Below are 18,751 nucleotides of genomic sequence, written 5' to 3' on the forward strand. Positions count from 1 at the left end.
AAACATCATACACCAAATAGCCACTGTACTCCACATTCACACTGTTGAAGGTTTTCCAGTGTTGAGCAACAGAGGTTAAGTAAAAACCATGCTACAGCAGTCAAGATGCTCCACAAAAACTTGTTGCTTTACTCATCTGAACATTTCCTAATAATGAGCTCATGCAGTAAAATTAAAGTTGCTGATGTTTTAAGACGTAATTAATCTCTGTATGACAGATAAGGCAGACCTAAATGCCAAAACCCTCCACACAGTCTGTGTATGTGGGCATCTTTGAATGTGGGAGTGTTTGTGTACAGGTCCAGTCACCATATCAGACCACAGCGTTGCCAACCAGCTGACACAAGCAGGAAGGACTGATTGCACACACTGACTTCAGTATGGTGTAAACACAACTCGTAATGTCGCTAAGCAACCTGAAAACGCCTCCACCTTCCCAGTAGCCATGAACAGTGAACGAGAGTGAGCTGTACGATAAAGAAACTAACTCAACTCACGTAAGAAAGAAAGCAGAGTAGAGTGGCTTAAATTCCACTTCAGATTATTTAACTTCCAACAGTAGAAAAAAAACCCCATTATGTTGAGTTGAGTTTTCGCTACAGGGCTGTTCTGTTCTCAGAGTGGAGACAAAGAGCGATTGGAGCTGGCGTTGCACTACACGACTGACCCACTTGTGCCCCCAACCATGCCATCCAAAAAGCTGGCAGACTCACAGCCGTTCACTCAGCTGGCTTTCAAAGTAACTTAAGAGACTTGCCAGCACTGCTTTATTTTGACTGTAGTGGAGCCCTTTGATGTCCACACTCATTTCTCCTCACAATACATTCAACGAGCCAACTACAACTTTACCTAATGTGTAAGGACTATGCACACGCAAACACATAGTGACCACCACCTACAGAGCAGCTTCCTACACCTGCCGGGGACATTTTTTTTCTCAGTTTCAAATTAAACTGTCTGAAATTGCTTCATGTATATTCATCCCCTCCCTATTCATTATTGATGCTCTGAGCCTAGCCACAGCGCTGAGGCCAGACAGATTGACTTCTGGCATCTCACGCCTTCTCAACACCTTCACCTCCTCGTCATTTTCACAGCATCAACTGCTCCAATAAAACCTGCCTCGGAATAATACCACAAGCAATATTGACATTTCTTATTTTTTTAAAACTGAACTTTCTGAATAAGGGGAGATGTAGAAGGGAAATTTAGGCGAAAAAAACCAACACAGATTTACTGGTCAGCATTGTCGCCTCACAGTATGAGGGTTCCTGGTTCGAACCTGAAGTGGGGGAGCCCTTCTGTGCAGAGTTTGCATGTTCTCCCCATGTCAGCGTGGGTACTCCAGCTTCCTCCCACAGTCCAAAGACATGCAGGTTAATTGGTAACTCTAAATTGACTGTAGGTGTGAATGTGAGTGTGAATGGTTGTCTGTCTCTATGTGTCAGCCCTGTCCCTCATTTGCGTATTTAAACATAAAATTTCTGAGAACTTGTAATCCAAAAAAATAATAGCCTTGATATGAGTCATTTGTAGTGTCTTGTTTTTGGTCTAAAAATGTATTGAATTTTACTATACGTATCTATGAATGCCATTTTCTCAAATTAAGTTTTTTCCTCATACTCTGAAGCAGAAATCTGCACTTCAGTAGCACATCAAACCTTCCAGTTTTATTCCTATCTACATTCTGAAGGTTTTTGCCAATGGGTTTGTTTATACACTACTCACAGCCTGATTTCTGTAGTTTTCCGCCCTAAAAACATGGTCAACATCTATTTTTATGGCTGTTAGCAGTATTTTCTAATTTATGCAGTGATAAAAAGAGATCTCTCAAAACCTTTAACAAAATGTCAACATAATGAAACAAGAATTTTGTATCTGGCTTCATCCAGTGTTCGGATTTCTCCTCTAAAAATATTTCATTAGATAATGCACCATTTGGACATTTAGACATAACATTTTGGAAATCAGCTGGGGAAGTTCCATGGTAATTTCTATTAGTGAAATTAGTGAAATTACCAGAATACACACTGACAAAAAGTCAAACTGAAGTGCTTCACTTGTCTTAATATCTATCTATATCTCTTAGTTAAAACCTCTACCCTATTCACCAGCAGTGTCTCCCTTTAACTCCAGTATTTATCAGCATACAGGTAAATACGTGACATGTACGGTCGTGGCCTTTGCCCTCATACTTTGCATTTGGCTTGGTTGTGATTTTCTGAATACAAAAGAATAATCTGGTCGAGAATGGCAGCCTAATAACTACATGCAAATTCAAATGTAAATGTAACTCTTTGCATACTCTCCCTTGAAACAAGCAGGCAGAACCATTCATATACACCTGTCACAGGAGGACAAAGTACTAGATTGCCTGCAGTATAGTGTCCTTGGAGTTTAAACACTCTGCTCAACAACAGCGTGGCCTTGATGGTAGCCACTGGAAAGACATCAAACCAACCACCATACCAAATTCACCTCCACACTGTTAGACAGCGGCATTCCAACAGATCTGTACATCAGCTGATAGTCCTAGTAATGGATTATGTTTCCCAAATCTATCCGAAATTTTGATCCTTTGATCCGCAGTGTAATCTGTTTCCCCACTCTGGATGCTAGCCAAAGGGAACTCTGAGCTAAAAGATTCTGATTGGCTTTGTCGTGACCTCTAGCACCCACCCTTCAACTCTAGCTGTTTGTCCCTCAGGGGTCAATGCGGTTCAGCTTCGTAATTAATCACACAGTCGGATGAATGGCAGGACTTTGCCCGTAAACTCGCAGCACGGTGGTGCACTACGAGGGAAGACCACCCTTTAATCAGAGGAGGTTCACACTCCAGCGTCGGGAAAAGCAGCTTCTCTGCACAAGTGTTCTTTAGTGATACTTTATCAGCACCAAGGGTGCTGTGTAACGGCTCAGAGGGGCATCAGCACATGAAGTTGCTTGACAGCAACACCACCACAAGACAGTGTGTCTCTGTCTAACACAAATAAACATTAGTCCCAACAGACTCATGATCAAGTACAGCCTTAAAGCATGACACAGATACTAAGCAAGGATATCTCACGGCACACGGAAATCATTCTTGCACAATCAGCTGTTCATTCCCAGCCAGAAACGCACACATTCTTCCACACTAAGCATCTCATGGTATATTTAGAGCAGCGACAACTGCACGGCACATCTGCCTTTCCTTTCATTCCCAGTGGCACGCCGGGAGCACCACATGACATCCATGCACATTAACACACACGCATGCCCTCACTCTATGTCCGTCTCACATGTTGTCAAGACCTGAAGACACTTATCAGAGTGAAATAAATCACACTTACACTTGCCATCATGCTCAGAATCTTCACTCAGATGAGAGGAGAGGACACAGAGAAAAAACAGAGCCTTACCAGTGAGAGCCCGTCCACAGGAGACACCAGGGTACGGAGGAGAGAGAAATGTGTCTGCCCGACGAAAACCCAACGAGAGCCGCCTCCCCGTGCTCCGCCACCAAATCAATTTCACACTCTCTCACCTCCCCGCCACTGTGATGTCATTCATTCATCCGTTTCCCCCGTAGCCATGGCAACTCTGCCGCTTGGAGCAGTTCATTCTTTTACATCTGTCTTGCTCTCTCTCCTTTTTACGTCCCTCCCCCCTCTCCAGACCCCGGTGAACCCAGCCCACTTACTCCATCTGAGGGGGTACAGTTACACCCCCATCCTCACAAGCACCCACCCCCCTCTTCTCTGCTATCACATCGCTGGTGTAAAAAAACGAGTAGGAGGGTACAAAACACATAAAGGGGAGGCGCCTGGATTCACCTCATGAAGCGCACACGCCCTGAAGAGTTTGTGGTCAACGAGCGCACTTTTGTCAAGGCTCTCCCATAAAGACAGAAGTGGCAGACAAAGAGAACTGGGAGACACAACAGAGCCTGAATAGGTGCGCCTGGAAATCTCCCGTTTTGGCGTGAGCCAGCTGTCTCATTTCCACAGAGACATGCAGACAAACAACACATAAGAGAGCCTAAATGCTGATGCACAGATGTGTGTACGTCTGCATCTCCCTCACACACTCAGACACACATATGCACAAACACTTGGCCCGGCACTGTAGTGTGAGGTGATGAATAGTTAATGACCACCACCATAATTACTATGGTGCCCCTCTGCTAATCATCCCCATGTTGACCTTGGGAAAGGGGGAGGAAAATCTGGTCACTGAGAGACAAATCAAACAAAGACGCACACTTGCGCACACCACCACCCTGTTTGAAGCTGCCTCCTTTATTCAATTATGAGCCCCCAGTCCGCATTTCCCTTCCCAGCAAGCCCTCTCTTCAAAACCACCACAGGCTTCTGATGTTCATCGCTGCCTTACTTAGACCACTTCACCCTGCACTCCTACCAATCACCACCCTGCTGTTTTCATATTTGAAATCTTCCATCTGCATCTCCCTCCCCTGCCTACTTTCATCTTCACCTGCAGGTCTGACACAGATGCTGAAAAGTATTCAACCACATGGACGAAGACGGGCACATTAAAAACAGAAACAGTAACACATATAAGGGTAACGGGATTATGGCCTGGAGTGGGACAAAGGACACAGAGGGAGAGGTTAATTAGGAGTTTACCAAGTAAATCAAGAAATGTAAAGAGAAAAAGAAAAAGAGGGGTCTCTCTGAAAAACAGGGATCTCCTCTCTGCAATATCTCTTCACACATCATCTGGTTTTTAATTAGCTTCCTGTGCTTTCCCCTGAAAAATCTCTCCATCTGTCTGCATCAGTCCCGTGCTCACCATTCTTAATCTCTCTGTTGCTTCTCGCATAATAAATGAAGCGACACATTTTCACTCCTCCGCTTTATTTTCATGTGCAGTCAGTTTACTTCAACTGTTGATTGATGAATGCTGACATAAACTTAAGTCTAATAAAAGTTCTGATTTGAATACATGCATCTTGCAGTCTGTTCTCCTTGCAGAAATTTGAGCCCATATTTTTCTGTTGTAGCTCAGTGCACTTTGAGACTTATCTCCAGCACTGATGAACACATTCAACCACAATGACCTAAATGAATTAATTTACTGAATTAATAGTTTTAATGGGTTAGATAACTGGCCAGACTAGGAAGCAAAGTGCTCCTCTCTTCAGTCTGTGACTTGGTATAAATACTAATATTCAACATATAGCAGGCCGGCTGTCGAAATGTCTCTTGGGCTGCATTGAAAGGATGGCAGGAGACATACCTGCACACCAAAAAAGGATCACAGGCTGAGATCAATGCCAGAAAATGTCAATGTATTCAGAACATCCATGCGCAAAAAGAACGGTGCTCAAAGGGCAAAAATAATAAAAAAGCAAAGGTTTCAGTCCTCGACTCATCAGTGCTACTGATATGTGTGCTTCACAGAACAGATATGGACACAGACAGAGCGACAGGCTTCATTCACACCAAATCAGGTGCAGCACAGTCTCACTCCCCCAAAATAAGCCAAGGCTTGCTGCAAGAAGTTGTGACAGATGCGACTTTTAGAAAACACAACCTGACGTCACGCTGTGGTGTACAATCACGTACTGTAACGGGTGATCAGACCCAAAGACCCCGCAGTCCACAGGAATATGTAATACAGTCTCTTTCTACCATTAAATATTCTAATAAGGTAATAAAGTATGTAGTAACAGCTCATGTGTACTGTCCTACAAAGGAGAGTGCTTGATCTTTAAAGCCAACGCAAGTAAACTTACACTTAGTTGCTGAGACGAGGAGATTGGCTTTCTCTACTCCCTAAAAATGGGTCATTTAAGTGGCACTCACAAACTGCCACACATCCCTGCGGCCTCAACACCAGATTTGTTATGAATGCAGCCTTAGTCTGTAAGAACTGTCCTGATATGAACTCTGACTTTGCAATAATGCCAAGAGTCTGACTGCAGACTCTTCGTCTGTAGACACAGTTACAAAGAACTAGGCAGTGTCTGGCCTCACATGAAGCTGTAGCAGTAGCCGGACTGCAACACCATGAAAATCAGCCTTAACCTTGACCTTACTACACTTTCTTACTCTTATCAGTTCGGTGTTACTGTGAGGTACGGTCATGGCTCTAGTTGAGCTGAACTCCCTCTACTCTGGAATAGGGTCAATTGGCAAATCTAAGAAGGATGAACAGAGGTTGAGGTTAAAACACAGATAGAGAGGCGGGCGAGGTTCAGGGGTGAGTGTGTATTTAATCTCTGAATTAAGGTCCATCAGAGGCATGAAATTACCTGACTAGTGGTTCAAATCACACACATACGCACACACCTGAGGAGGGAACCTGTAATCCAAAGCCGAGGCAATTCCCTTCACAGTATGGTTGGAGATGTAGCTTTACCTTGACATCATCATCCCTCTCTTCAGAACCCTTATCTGCACTTACAGAAATGAGCAGAGAATACAACGAATATGAAACTGACTGACAGTCTTTTATCGCCCCTTCTTCCGTACCTTCTCTTCCTCTTCACCACTCGCACTACCCTTCACCTCGATTCCTCTCTCTTTTCCATCACTGCGCTCCACCATCAATCCCGCTTTGCTGCGTGGCAGTCTTTTTCTCAACTATCTTCCTCACACGCTCTACTTCTCGCCTCGCTCTTTCATCCACACACCCTCCAACTCTCTCATCCCCTGCGCTGCAGACAACAGTCTGACAGGGGCCGTAGGAGATTAGCATGATAGTAGGTGGGAGTGTATCATAGCATTGTAAGAGGGGGGGCCATCATGCCCCATTAATCATTGACCTAATTTGATTAGGGCTGAATGTGAGCGATGACATGTTTGAAATCAAACACACAAACATCACAGCCAGACGTTATCTTTCATCTCGGCGTAAACTCCCCCCATGGCTTCTCACATAGATCAAAGCTGCATTTTTTTTAAAGGGAATGCTTAACCAGTCCTGTTCATAATCATTTGCATGGCGCTGCAGCTGGGCTCATACTCAGCCATCTAATATACACTGTCTAGCTGCAGGCAAGAGAACCTGGTAGGTGGACAAGTGTTTATAATGCAAGGAGGAGGATCCATGTGCGTGTGTGTGTGTGTGTGTGTGTGACATAGTATGAGCTTGTGCTGGAGGCTTGATACTGATGGGAGCAGGAAAGCGGTTACATTTCATGCACCTGCCCTCATACACCTTCCAAAGAGGGGAGAGCACCAGCTGCTCCTTGAGCTGCTCTTCCCGCCTCCCCACCTCTTTCTAAAAGAGACCTTTACTATCCTTCTATCATCAACCTTGCCATGTCACACAATCAAGTCATTTCAGCTCCCACTCCTACACACAGGATTACCTTCATAACATCCAAGCACCTGTACCTATCAGGTGCTCTTATTCCCTCTCCACAAGCACAAATCCAGCACTGTTTGCTCAATTTTTATATAAAATGCAGCTCTCCCATTTCATTTTAGGGCACAAACAGGCTAGAAATGTACATACATGTTCACATACACAGCATAAATGAAGCAGAAACAAGTCCTGACAAGCCCAGACACTGACCCTGACATTGAGGTCCCTTATTGACACGGTGTCCAATAATAACCCTGGAAAGGAAACAAAGTCTGCAAGGCCGCCAGTCACATGCCAGCAGCAGCAACCCTGCATTAAAATGAGGAAGTCTTCTATAGAAAGATGAGGTCACACGGGGAACGCCCTCCCCCTCCTCTGACAAAGACTACTATCATATAGAGCCTGGTCGACCGGTGCAACTGTTTAGTATTGGATCCATGTAGACTCCTCTGCTTTGATGACATTGTTTCATCAGATGCGGGAAAATCTCAGACCAAAGGTTTGGATTTAATCTTAGCCTGCTGGAAGTGTTCCACGCCCAAATGACATGTTGCTGCTGCTGCTGCCAGCAGTGCTTCCCACCACCTGTCATTAGCTTTAGCTGCTGTTTGAAGCTGCCAACTGCCCGCTCCCATGGGCCTCACTTATAAGAATAGTCTGGGATTTCGTCTTCATCTCAGGATCACTTTTCAACTCATGCGGTCACCTGAGATAAAGAGGAAGAAGAGGAATGCCGATAAGAAAGGTTTTAGATTACGTCTACTGTTTATTTTATCTCTATTTATTACATTTTCAGCAATTTAACACCATCTAAATGGGCTGATAGGACATTATTAATTGACTTGTTACTGTCAAAAGACTCTTTGAAACAAAGATTAAGTCAAATAGATTAACCCCAGACAATTTTGTCTTATTTTATTCAAGAAATTATCATTGACATAAATGACAATTTCTTGAGTTTCTTAAACATGAATTCCACCAGGTCAAGGCTACATAAGCCGTTACTAAACACACCTGAACCTCTGACCTAACTGTCAGTGTTTGCATTATGGTTAATGTAGGCACGAGGTTTTTACAGGCAAGGGGCCGCACACATGCCTTGTCTTTAACTGCCTGACAAACACGAGATGGGGCGCTGGGTGCTACTTTAGTGCCTTTGAGCCAGCTTTCAAGAGCGCGGCGGTAGGACGCATCTGAGGCTGCTAAGTAACCTTAACAAGTACTGTATCGTAACCTATTTGCCTGAAATCCTGAGTGCAGAGTTGATCTTCTTCCAGGCCATGTTTGTGTGGGCATATCATCCGTGGGACAGGTGTAAAGCTCTGGCAGCTCTGCATCAAAACCATCAATTTTTCCATATTTATCACAGACTGATATTTACGGAAGATGGGAAAGATATCTGTCAGCTGTGATTGGTTGTTCCTCGTCACATGACGTGGTGCGCACTGTTGCATTCCAGAAGTTGAACTTTTTAGTTTATGTCCGAGTGCAGCCATTGCGCCCTGAAAAATAGGCGCTCAAGAACATGTGCGTGCTGCAACGGCGTCGCTCTGGCGTTTGAGCACGCAATCCTCATTGAAAACAATGAATTTGAGCGCACAAAAAAATGCGGCATGTCCAAGAAGACGGTCTAAGAAGACTGTCAGATAAGAAAGCAGTGATTTTGATTTTTTTTAAACTGTGTATTGTGAGTCTGTCAATGTTATAACGCTGAGTTCACACGGGATGCGAAAGCGTTGCAAAGCATGGCGATATTCCATGGAGCACTGCCTGCTTCCTTTCAGCGCCCATGTTAACCAGTCAGACTGTTCATATGATATGCTGCAGCCCGAGCTCTGTGACTGGCTCGAGATTTGTAGCGATAGTTTCGATGTGTGGTCTATATTTTTCTGCGAGCCACGATCAAATCTGGCAACAAAACACGCTGATAAGCTATCATAAACGATATAAAGGATATTTTAGATATGATATAAATGATGTGATTGTTTTTACATGATAAACTAAGTATCCCATGATTCCAAATTTTTGTCAGTTGTATCTAAACAAAGAGACAAGCAGACACACACACAAGCAAACAGAGACAGAGCTATATGAGTGATTAGAAAAGAATAGAAGAGCAGAATCTCTTGCTTGTGGTGTCTGACTGCTAACGGGCCGCTCCACGACAATTGATATATCGGGGCTCCATGTCCAGTCTGAACAGGGTGTCAGAATGCTCTGTTTTATATGTGAGGATTTTCTGGGTTTTTTTCTGTTTTATATCACCGTAAATGAAGTAGCGTTGTTGTCAGTTGGACAAAATAATTACAGCAAAATATCATATTAGGCTAAATTACCTTTGGACATTTATTTCTAAAATTGTAGGCTAAAAAATATCCTTAATCAAAAAACAACCCATGCGACAAATAAACTAAAACACATTGCCTTTCACTTATGCTCAAAGGCACGCATCTCATATAGATTGAGCATTCCCAGTGATAAATGACACACATCTGTCTAAAGTAATAACTCATTAATTATAAATAGCCCGTATTGGTGTGGATTACATTTTGCAATAATCAGATTTAAGGGTGAAACTAATCTAAGGCTTCCCCAGATTAATGGTAACCCACTTAATCCCATCCCAACCCCCCTTCTGTCTGCCCAGTCAGCTGTCTGCCTTCTGACGTCAGGCCCATGAAATGCATCCATCTACTCAGTGTACATGTATGTGTATGTATGCGAGTGTTATTAGAAGAGCTGCGTAGGAAATCCAGTAAGAGTGGTAACTGGCCAGTCCCATCTAAGAATAGATCAGCTGGTGGACAGACCACAGACATAAAAAACATGGCCAAAAGCTTTTGATGAACAGGCCCACAGTTAGAGGTGTTAACAAACAGGAAGTCTTCACCAATTTGACTCGACTGATCAGACAGCAGACGGGAATATTCCAGGTAGCAGGTGGTGGCTGTCGTTTCTAGTTTATCCGCTCTGAATTTTATGTAGCTGTGACTTTCACGACCACACCACACTACCTCACAGACCTCTGTGTGAACAAGTATTCCCCTCCTTAATCATGCATAAAAGGTGCCATTTAAATCTTGCTGAAGCCACGGGGCCTCAGCACCGCTACACAGTCGGTGGGCTACTTTACATGAGTGAAACAGTAGGGGGGAGGGCTGTATATTCCTTGAACACCTCTGGAGCTCTGACAGCAGCAGATCCATCAAAAAGCTTTCTTGCGGAGAAAAGTCTTTGCGCAGCCATCCTATGCTCCTCCACCTCCTGCTCTTCGTCATCGTCCCGTCTTGCTCATAAATCAACCCATAATTATCAGGGAGGGTGGTGACTAAGTCTTGAGACCATGTGGCTCAACAGCTGACCACAGCACAGGGGACTGGGCTGCGTCTTTGACACAGACCCACAGACTGCAGCTTCAAGACATCAGCCTCTTGCCGGCTACACCCAGAGACCAGCGCAGCATGCTTTGCCATGTTTCAAAGAGGAGAAATATTAAAGAAAAAAAAAGACAAGCCAGAAGGCAACAGCTGGAAAATAGCATTATGGAACCATGTGGCTGAGATAATCTTTCCAGTTTAAAGAGAGTGATACCTCCATGCAACGCTGCCGCACACAGAGGCCCGCAATCTGGCTGAGCAGGAGGACAGATGGGTGAAGCACACGCACAAACACACAACTTGCTGAAAGGGTGGCTGTATCTAAAATGGCTGGTCCACCCTGTAAACCAGTTTAGCGTGATTGATTTTTTTACACAGTGTTTAACAGTTACAACTCTGCATCATATTGTCCCAAGGGTTAAACACCAACAACTTCAACACACATGCACACACACACACTCTCTCTCAGACACACACACACAGCCCTCAGCCATCTGAATGAGCCCATCTGTGAGCTCCTGTGAAACAAAAGCAGAGTTTTGTGGGTTGACAGAGGCTGAGTTATGTTCTGTCTGTTACTCAGCGGCGTTCTGTCACACCAAGCAGGGGTATCTTTACACACTGTTGTCCTCTCTGTCACCTTACTGCTCTTTTCTTTCTCCCCGTACAATGTTTACTTTTCCTGTTTTTTTACCTTTCCTGCTTTTCTTGTCTCTAATACAACCGACACACCGGCAGAAGCTGCGCACATCACACAACCGCACAGCATTTGGGTGAAAGCCGCCCAAGGTCCTCTGAATCTGGGACGATTCCCAACTGACATCCAGCACCCCAAAGGCTTTTTGGAGGAGAGTTGTGTTTGTGTGTGCAGTGATCAAGCCAACAAACCTGTTTTCCTTTTTCTGTGCTGCCAGCCGGCACACATGCAACATCTCGGGGCAAACAACAGCACGCAAGACGGGGAAAAAAAAAAAAAAAAAAAAGAGAAAGGAATAAAAGGCCAGTCTACAAACAGACAGTGGCCATTTAGGAAGAAGAATTGGTCTTTAACTTGGAAACCGTATAAAGCAGAACGGATGAAGACGCAGGCACGCATTTCACTCTTACAGAAAGACATTCGTGCAAAGAATAAAGCATTGAAAATCATGGTGAGGACAAATTGCCAGTGGCTGAACACTGATCCATCAGGCCTTGTGTGAATGGTAAACACAGAGAAACTCACACAGCTAAACAACGCTGACGGACAAACAGGAGACAAGTGGCACCGTACCTCACTGTAACAGTTCCCCCGTAGTTCTTGATGCTTTCTTCCCAGCTAGGAAACAACATCCAGAGACAATCTGGTCTCAGCTGCAAAGATCTGAAACACTCAGAGAGAGACAGAGAGAGAGAGAAAGAAATCAACTCCCAGCTCTCTCTACATCTACACCCATAGGCTAAAATCCTCCACTGACATCCCATCAGAGAAAAAGGGGAGAGAGAGGGGAGTGTGCCAGTTTGGGTGAATGAGGGGGGGGAGTAGTTGAAAGGCAGAGAGAGCATGAGTCAGTGAGAAAGAGAGGGAGAGAGAGAGAGATTTAGGAGTTTGTCAGTGAGTGAGTGAGTAAGCGTGTGTGTGTGTGTGAGAGAGAAAAAACAGAGTGAGACGGGAGTTTAAATCTCTAATTACAACTGCTTATCACAAGCCCATAAGCAGCTGGTGGGAATGAGTGACACTGGAGTTCATACACACGACTACACTGTGTTGCGTCTGAATCGTGTGTGTGTGCATGCTAAGGGGAGGAGAACCAAACATTCAAACAATGGACTGAAAGTGAAACCGTATAGTGAAAACACAGGGACAAAAAAGCAGCGCAGAGCGAGAAGACAACTCCAACCTCCCTTTCCTTCGATCCTCTTAACTTAAGGATGGAAGGAGAAAGAGAATATTTGACTCAAGTAAAAAGTGGGTCAGTAGTGTTGTTTGAATGTTTTATTTTATTTGTTATACAGCGTTTTGTTTTATCTTCTAATTTTTAGCTATTACAATTTCTTGTATTATATGATGCACCTTCTACTTTTTAATCATGTTAACATGTATTGGGGCAGATCCTAACCCATCTGTCTCAACTGGAAAGCACTTTGGCTCAACTCCTGTTGTTTTTAAATGTGCTACATATACACTCACCTGCCACTTTATTAGGTACACCTTGCTAGTACCAGGTTGGGCCCCTTTTGCCTCCAGAACTGCCTGAATTCTTGGTGTCATAGATTCAACAAGGTGCTGGAAACATTCCTCAGAGATGTTGGTCCATATTGACGTGATAGCATCACACAGTTGTGCACATCCATGATGCGAATCTCCCATCAGCAACAATACTCAGGTAGGCTGTGGTGTTTAAACCATGCTCAGTTGGTAATAAGGGGCCCAAAGTGTGCCAAGAAAATATCCCCCACACCATTACACCACCACCACCAGCCTGAACCGTTGATACAAGGCAGGATGGATCCATGCTTTCATGTTGTTTACACCAAATTCTGACCCTACCATCTGAATGTGGCAGCAGAAATCCAGACTCATCAGACCAGGCAACGTTTTTCCAATCTTCTATTGTCCAGTTTTGGTGAGCCTGTGTGAACTGTAGCCTCAGTTTCCTGTTGTTAGCTGACAGGAGTGGCACCTGGTGTGGTCTTCTGCTGCTGTAGCCCATCTGCTTCAAGGTTGGACGTGTTGTTGGTTCAGAGATGGTCTTCTGCAGACCTTGGTTGTAACCAGTGGTTATTTGAGTTACTGTTGCCTTTCTATCATCTTGAACCAGTCTGGCCATTCTCCTCTGACCTCTGGCATCAACAAGGCATTTTCACCCAGAGAACTGCTGCTCACTGGATATTTTCCCTCTTTAGGACCATCCTCTGTAAACCCTAGAGATGGTTGTTTGTGAAAATCCCAGTAGAACTGGCCACATTCAACGTCACTTAAATCACCTTTCTTCCCCATTCTGATGCTCGGTTTGAACTTCAGCAGGTCATCATGACCATGTCTACGTGCCTAAATGCATTGAGTTGCTGACATGTGATTGGATGATTTTTTATTTGTGTTAACAAGCAGTTGAACAGGTGTAACTAATAAAGTGGATAGTGAGAGGAAATTAAAGTGACTTGACAATTATCAAATTAAATAACATCTTTCAGCTACAGAATTAAGTGCATTGACACAAAGGAAAACACTAGTGTTATAAAAATAGCACTGTATGGATACATCTTGATTCTGAATATTTGAAACTGTTTCAATACTCATTTTCAGCAGTATTGATACACTGGCACCAGCTGTGCTTTCTAACTCTCTCTGATTGTTAATGTTTACAACAGTTATTCTGCTGTTCTCTGCTACTAACCAAGAACAGTCCTTGTCTTGATATGACTTTGTCTTACCCTTTAATAAAAAAGTTTAACTTGTATGCCCTCAATGTCAAATTTTCCCTATGGTATTAAAAATCCTATCAAATACTCATATTTTCAAGGTGTTGGTATCAATTATCAATACAACCTCCTTTCTCAGTGTAGCCTACCAAGAACTAACCAGAGAATGCGACACAACTGAAGACAATGACATAAAAATGAGCAACATTAAAACAGGGTGTCTACAGGTATCAAACAGTTACATTTAATGCTTTTTAAGACCCTTTCAAGACACCTTTTAACCAAATTTAGGACAGATTTTTGGACAAATCATGTTTTACTTGATTAAACATCGCAGGTAAGCATTGCAGGCAAGTGTATATGTGGTTTTGTGCAGAGTTAGTTTTACCTGTGTAAAAGATCTGAGCACTCCTTCCACCACAGTCAAATTAGTCCATTAGCTCGATGCTAACACATAATGGGAATTACCATTAACGCGCTACTGAAAATTAGCATCGCGATAATATTATCCCTACAAACGATCCATTTTTATTTCAAATGCTCAACATAAAGAGAAATGTGTTCATACTTAGAGGCATAAATTCCCCATGCTCTCTAAAAAGAAACTAATAGCGCCTGACTTCTGTCCCCGTGTCCAGTTGTTGTTATTGCTAAGGATGCTAATCCTAGATAGACTCTTTGTTTTAGCCTACTTGGTTCAGTTAGCACATGTGAGGGAATGTCGCCACCTGCTGACGTGGCGAGTAACTGCACCTCAGATATATATTTTTTTGTTAAAGTGTGTTTATGGAGTAAGGTATGCGCATTTGCAAATCACGTTGTATTTTTGTGGATATGATATTTTTGTGAACCTTGCTAACTGCCTTCACCTAGCTTTAAGCGCACGCGAGAGCGAGCCTTTCACCAGGTGTGTGAGTGTTGAGTAGAAGCATGTGTGGTCACAAAAATGCAGAGCTAGAAAACATATAATTTATTATGGAGTGAAATCTCTATGATATCGGAGCCTGGCTCACACGGCTACTTCTGGAAAGACTGTTAGCTACGTCCCTAGCAACTGTTGGAGCTAGTGCTAGCAAAAGTTAGCCGCTAGCTAACTTTAATGGAAGAGTTAGCAACACTAAACGAGTTTGTTGTAATGGTACTCACCTGTCCGAAGGTGTCACTGTCAGAGCTTTCTGCACCGCGAAGTCCTCCTCAGTCTGCTTTAGGTTATTTTTCTTCATGTTCATTCTCACCTAACCGAAGGTGGAAGTTTCCAAGCAAATGTAGAGATCACTGGAGCAGGAGCATTGACCATGAGCAGGTTAGACACACTATTTCAAATGGTCCCAGCATGCACCTGTGCTGTGCACATGCTGGCCAGGTGGTGCATTAAAGCAGTGATTAATTAGGTAGCAATAAATAAAATTATCTTAAACATTTAACTAAAAATGACTTTTTATGGTTGTGATGGTTTTAAATAATGGGCCAGGAAGACATGGCTTTATTCTATTGTTTAATTATAATGTTTGATTTTGGTGCACAAGTTTTAGCCATGCTAGCGTCATGGGTCAAATATCTTAAAAACTAGCTTATTGGATGGATTGCCAGGAAAGAAGTACAGAACTTAAGTGATTCCCATTAATGTCAACTGTGCTACTTTGTGTTAAGTGCTAATTGACAAATGTTAAAAGCAAAGAACACCAAATGTTAGCATGCTTAACCTTTTAAACCCTAAGCCTATTTTATAGGCCTCTGCTCGAAAATTGCATACCCATAATGAAATGAGTATATCTCTGCAACCACAAGGTCTATTTTCATGGTAAAGGGAACACTTGTGAGATTTGTTAAGATGTGTAAATATCAGTATGTGTTATATGTGAAGAGTAAATGAAGACGGCACACAGCACAAATGAAACATTTTGAGGTTCGCCTAAAAAAAAAAGCATGTTTGCATGTGATTTTTGTCATGTACAAAACTACATCTTTCATTTTTTGTTTTTGTAAATCCTTAATGATGTTTAGGATATACACATACAACTGTCCGTTTCATTTTATTCATGTATTTCCCACTCCAAACTGACCAATACACACCTACTACATGTGAAACTGATTTTCTCTTCGGTGCTTTGGAGGCTCTATCTCCGCAACGGCTTGGTCAATTCGTTGTTGTTCAGTCTTATCCTTAACGACCGATCGTCAATCAATTGCTATCATCCCAAGTAAGTACCTAAAATTAAGTTCATCTTCCTTCGTATAGGCTTCATCATAGGTGATTAGTTTGTTGCTGTGTTAACACTTTGCAGTGTTTGTGTACTCCCTGTATGTTTTTTAATGTTTTTAAATGAACTGCTGGAGAGATCAGGATACAGTTGGCGAAAGCAGTGTATGAGAGAACATTATATTTACAGTGTATACAAACTGCTCACTCAGTCCCGCAGCCCCCAGTGCTGTGTGAGGGAGTGGGGACATTTAAGCACGACACAAAAACAGAGCTAGACGAATGTTACTGGCTCTCTGTGTGCCTCTGCCAAAGCTCCATCTTGGAGCCATAAAGCAGAGTGTGGGAGTCAGGAGATGGAGAGAGGAAGGGGGGCAGAGTTGTGGCAAACCAAAATCCTTCCCTCCTCTCATCCATTTGATGTGTTCCCTCTCCTCTGTAATAGGCTGATGTCCTTGAGAAAAAGACAGAGGGGGGAAAAAAAGGCAAGATTCACCAAAGATGAGCTCCAACGGCAACGGAGACAACTTTTAAATCTGCTCCTACTTTTCTTGCGCGCATGCAGATTGCAAGCCTGCCGTTTCATCGCGGTTTGATCCCAGGCAGAGGCAGAACCGTATGAATTATAGATCAGCTTATATTCCAACAGATCCTATGTAGTCAGGGGAGAAGAAGCTAAACTAGATGTAACGTCAACGCCATTAAAAACAAATAGACCTCTCATTCTACGGGGTCAGTCCCATTTTTCAGATCAAAACCAATTAGTGTCATCTCAGGCTGAATCGATTAAGAATCTACAGCGTGGCAGCCACAGAACATGGTGCTTAGACTTTAGAGGAACGGATGGCACAATCCAGTTTGCTGATAAACCAAATCCTCACTTAAATGAGAAATCCACGCAGTGCTGCTGCCAGTTCAGCTGAAGGGCTCTGGATCAGCCTGATTACTTTGGTCTGACTGCAGCAGATCAAAGTAATCCCCAAATACTAAAGGAGTACGTACACGGAGCAGCCATGTAGTACACTGAAGCACAGTGAGACGATGTGAAAGCTGTACGTTGTGTAAGTCTTTAGGGGATGCATATGAATGTGTGTGTGTGTGTGTGTGTGTGTGTGTGTGTGTGTGTATGCGCATGTGCAAATCTATGTCTACAAAAGCCGCAGTATGTGTTTGTGGTGGTCTGCTGCAAAAGCAAAGCACGCTGGGTTTTTATAATCAGGATTCAGGGATCACCTTTAGCCCCCGTCATCAGTCAGACCTGTCCTAAAGCTCCAAAACAGGCAGAGAGGGAGGAGGGAGGAGATGAAAAGGACAGATGGGGACACCAAGACGCTAAGGTCCTCGTTTCACACAGACGATGCAGCCTGAAAAATGGGTGAATTGAGGACTCTGAGGGAGTGGGGCTGACGATACCACTGAATTTTACCCCTCTCATGTACAAATGAGCAAAATATTCTATACTCTTGAGAAATTTGCTGATATCAAACAAAAAAATCTAAATATCAGGGTTGTTTTCCCGCTTACTGTACCTCCTGTGGATACAAAGTTTTCGCAGTGGAGACTGTGCCTATTAAAACATAAAAAGAAAGGAACATTTTGAGGGTTGTTTTTCTTGCTTGGTTTCTTGAGATTGGTTTGATTCTTCAAAAAAAAATCCATCTTCACGCTTGACAGATGGTTTTTTAAATTAGTGTGAAAACCATTCATCATTTCAGACTCATTTCTTGTCAGCTCCAGCTAAAAATAGATTTAATAATGTTAAATATTCTAATACAGATTCTGTTCAAAGTTACTGGTGTGCTAGGATACAAAATCTAATCATGGCAAATATTACAATTTTGCTTCTCCCTTTTCACTCCGTGATATATATCTGTCCGCTTTTTTCTGTGTGTAATAATACGACTGTGTGCACTCACAACATGTGTGTGTGTGCGTGTGTGAACTATACACAGTGCCAGCATGTGTACACAGCAGGTCTCATTTCCTGATTCTCCGGTCAGATGCTGGTTTCTCTTTTGAGAGGCGAGCCCACAATGACATCAGCTTCCGCCAACACACCAGCCGTCGCCATGGCACCACACAAAGACATTTCTGGCCAAGAGGGAGGGGGAGCATCATGCTTGACACGTTTATAGGAGAGGTCTGTGCTCCCCTCTCCTCTTATACCCTCCTCCTCCTCCTCTCCCTCCTCCTCTTTCTCGATGGCTGTTTGTACAGCCGCCTGCTCTGTTTACCAGATCATCAAAGAGCTTCTCTGACTTCCATGGCTGTAGTAGCCCAGGCCTGGCCTGCTCTCTCTATCTGTTTTAGCCTCACAGCATCTCTCTTCTTGCTCTTCCAACTAATGGCTACTGCTATCCATTAACTCCATTTGAAATCTTTCTTTCTCAGCCTTCTATTTTAGACCCTCTTCCTCCCTCCCCCTCTTTTGGGTCTCTCTTCTTGTCGAATGGAGCCA

General features: G+C 43.4%; 1 protein-coding gene across 2 annotated transcripts in view; it reads right to left on the minus strand.

Annotated features, from left to right (window-relative positions):
- myo16 (myosin XVI) overlaps positions 1 to 14,701 on the minus strand; it is a 148,636-nt gene extending 133,935 nt beyond the window's left edge. The window contains exons 1-2 of one of the 2 annotated variants that reach the window (XM_050048003.1): positions 14,482 to 14,701; positions 11,965 to 12,054 (exon numbers count right to left, since the gene is read on the minus strand). The gene's annotated coding sequence lies outside the window, so the exon portion shown is untranslated. Of the gene's footprint in view, positions 1 to 3,401; positions 3,515 to 11,964; positions 12,055 to 14,481 lie in introns of those variants that run through there. The other variant, XM_050048004.1, reaches the window with a different exon arrangement.
- Between the last annotated feature and the right edge of the window lie 4,050 nt (positions 14,702 to 18,751).

This window comes from Epinephelus moara, chromosome 7 (genome assembly GCF_006386435.1).
Source record: "Epinephelus moara isolate mb chromosome 7, YSFRI_EMoa_1.0, whole genome shotgun sequence".
NCBI lineage: Eukaryota > Metazoa > Chordata > Actinopteri > Perciformes > Serranidae > Epinephelus > Epinephelus moara.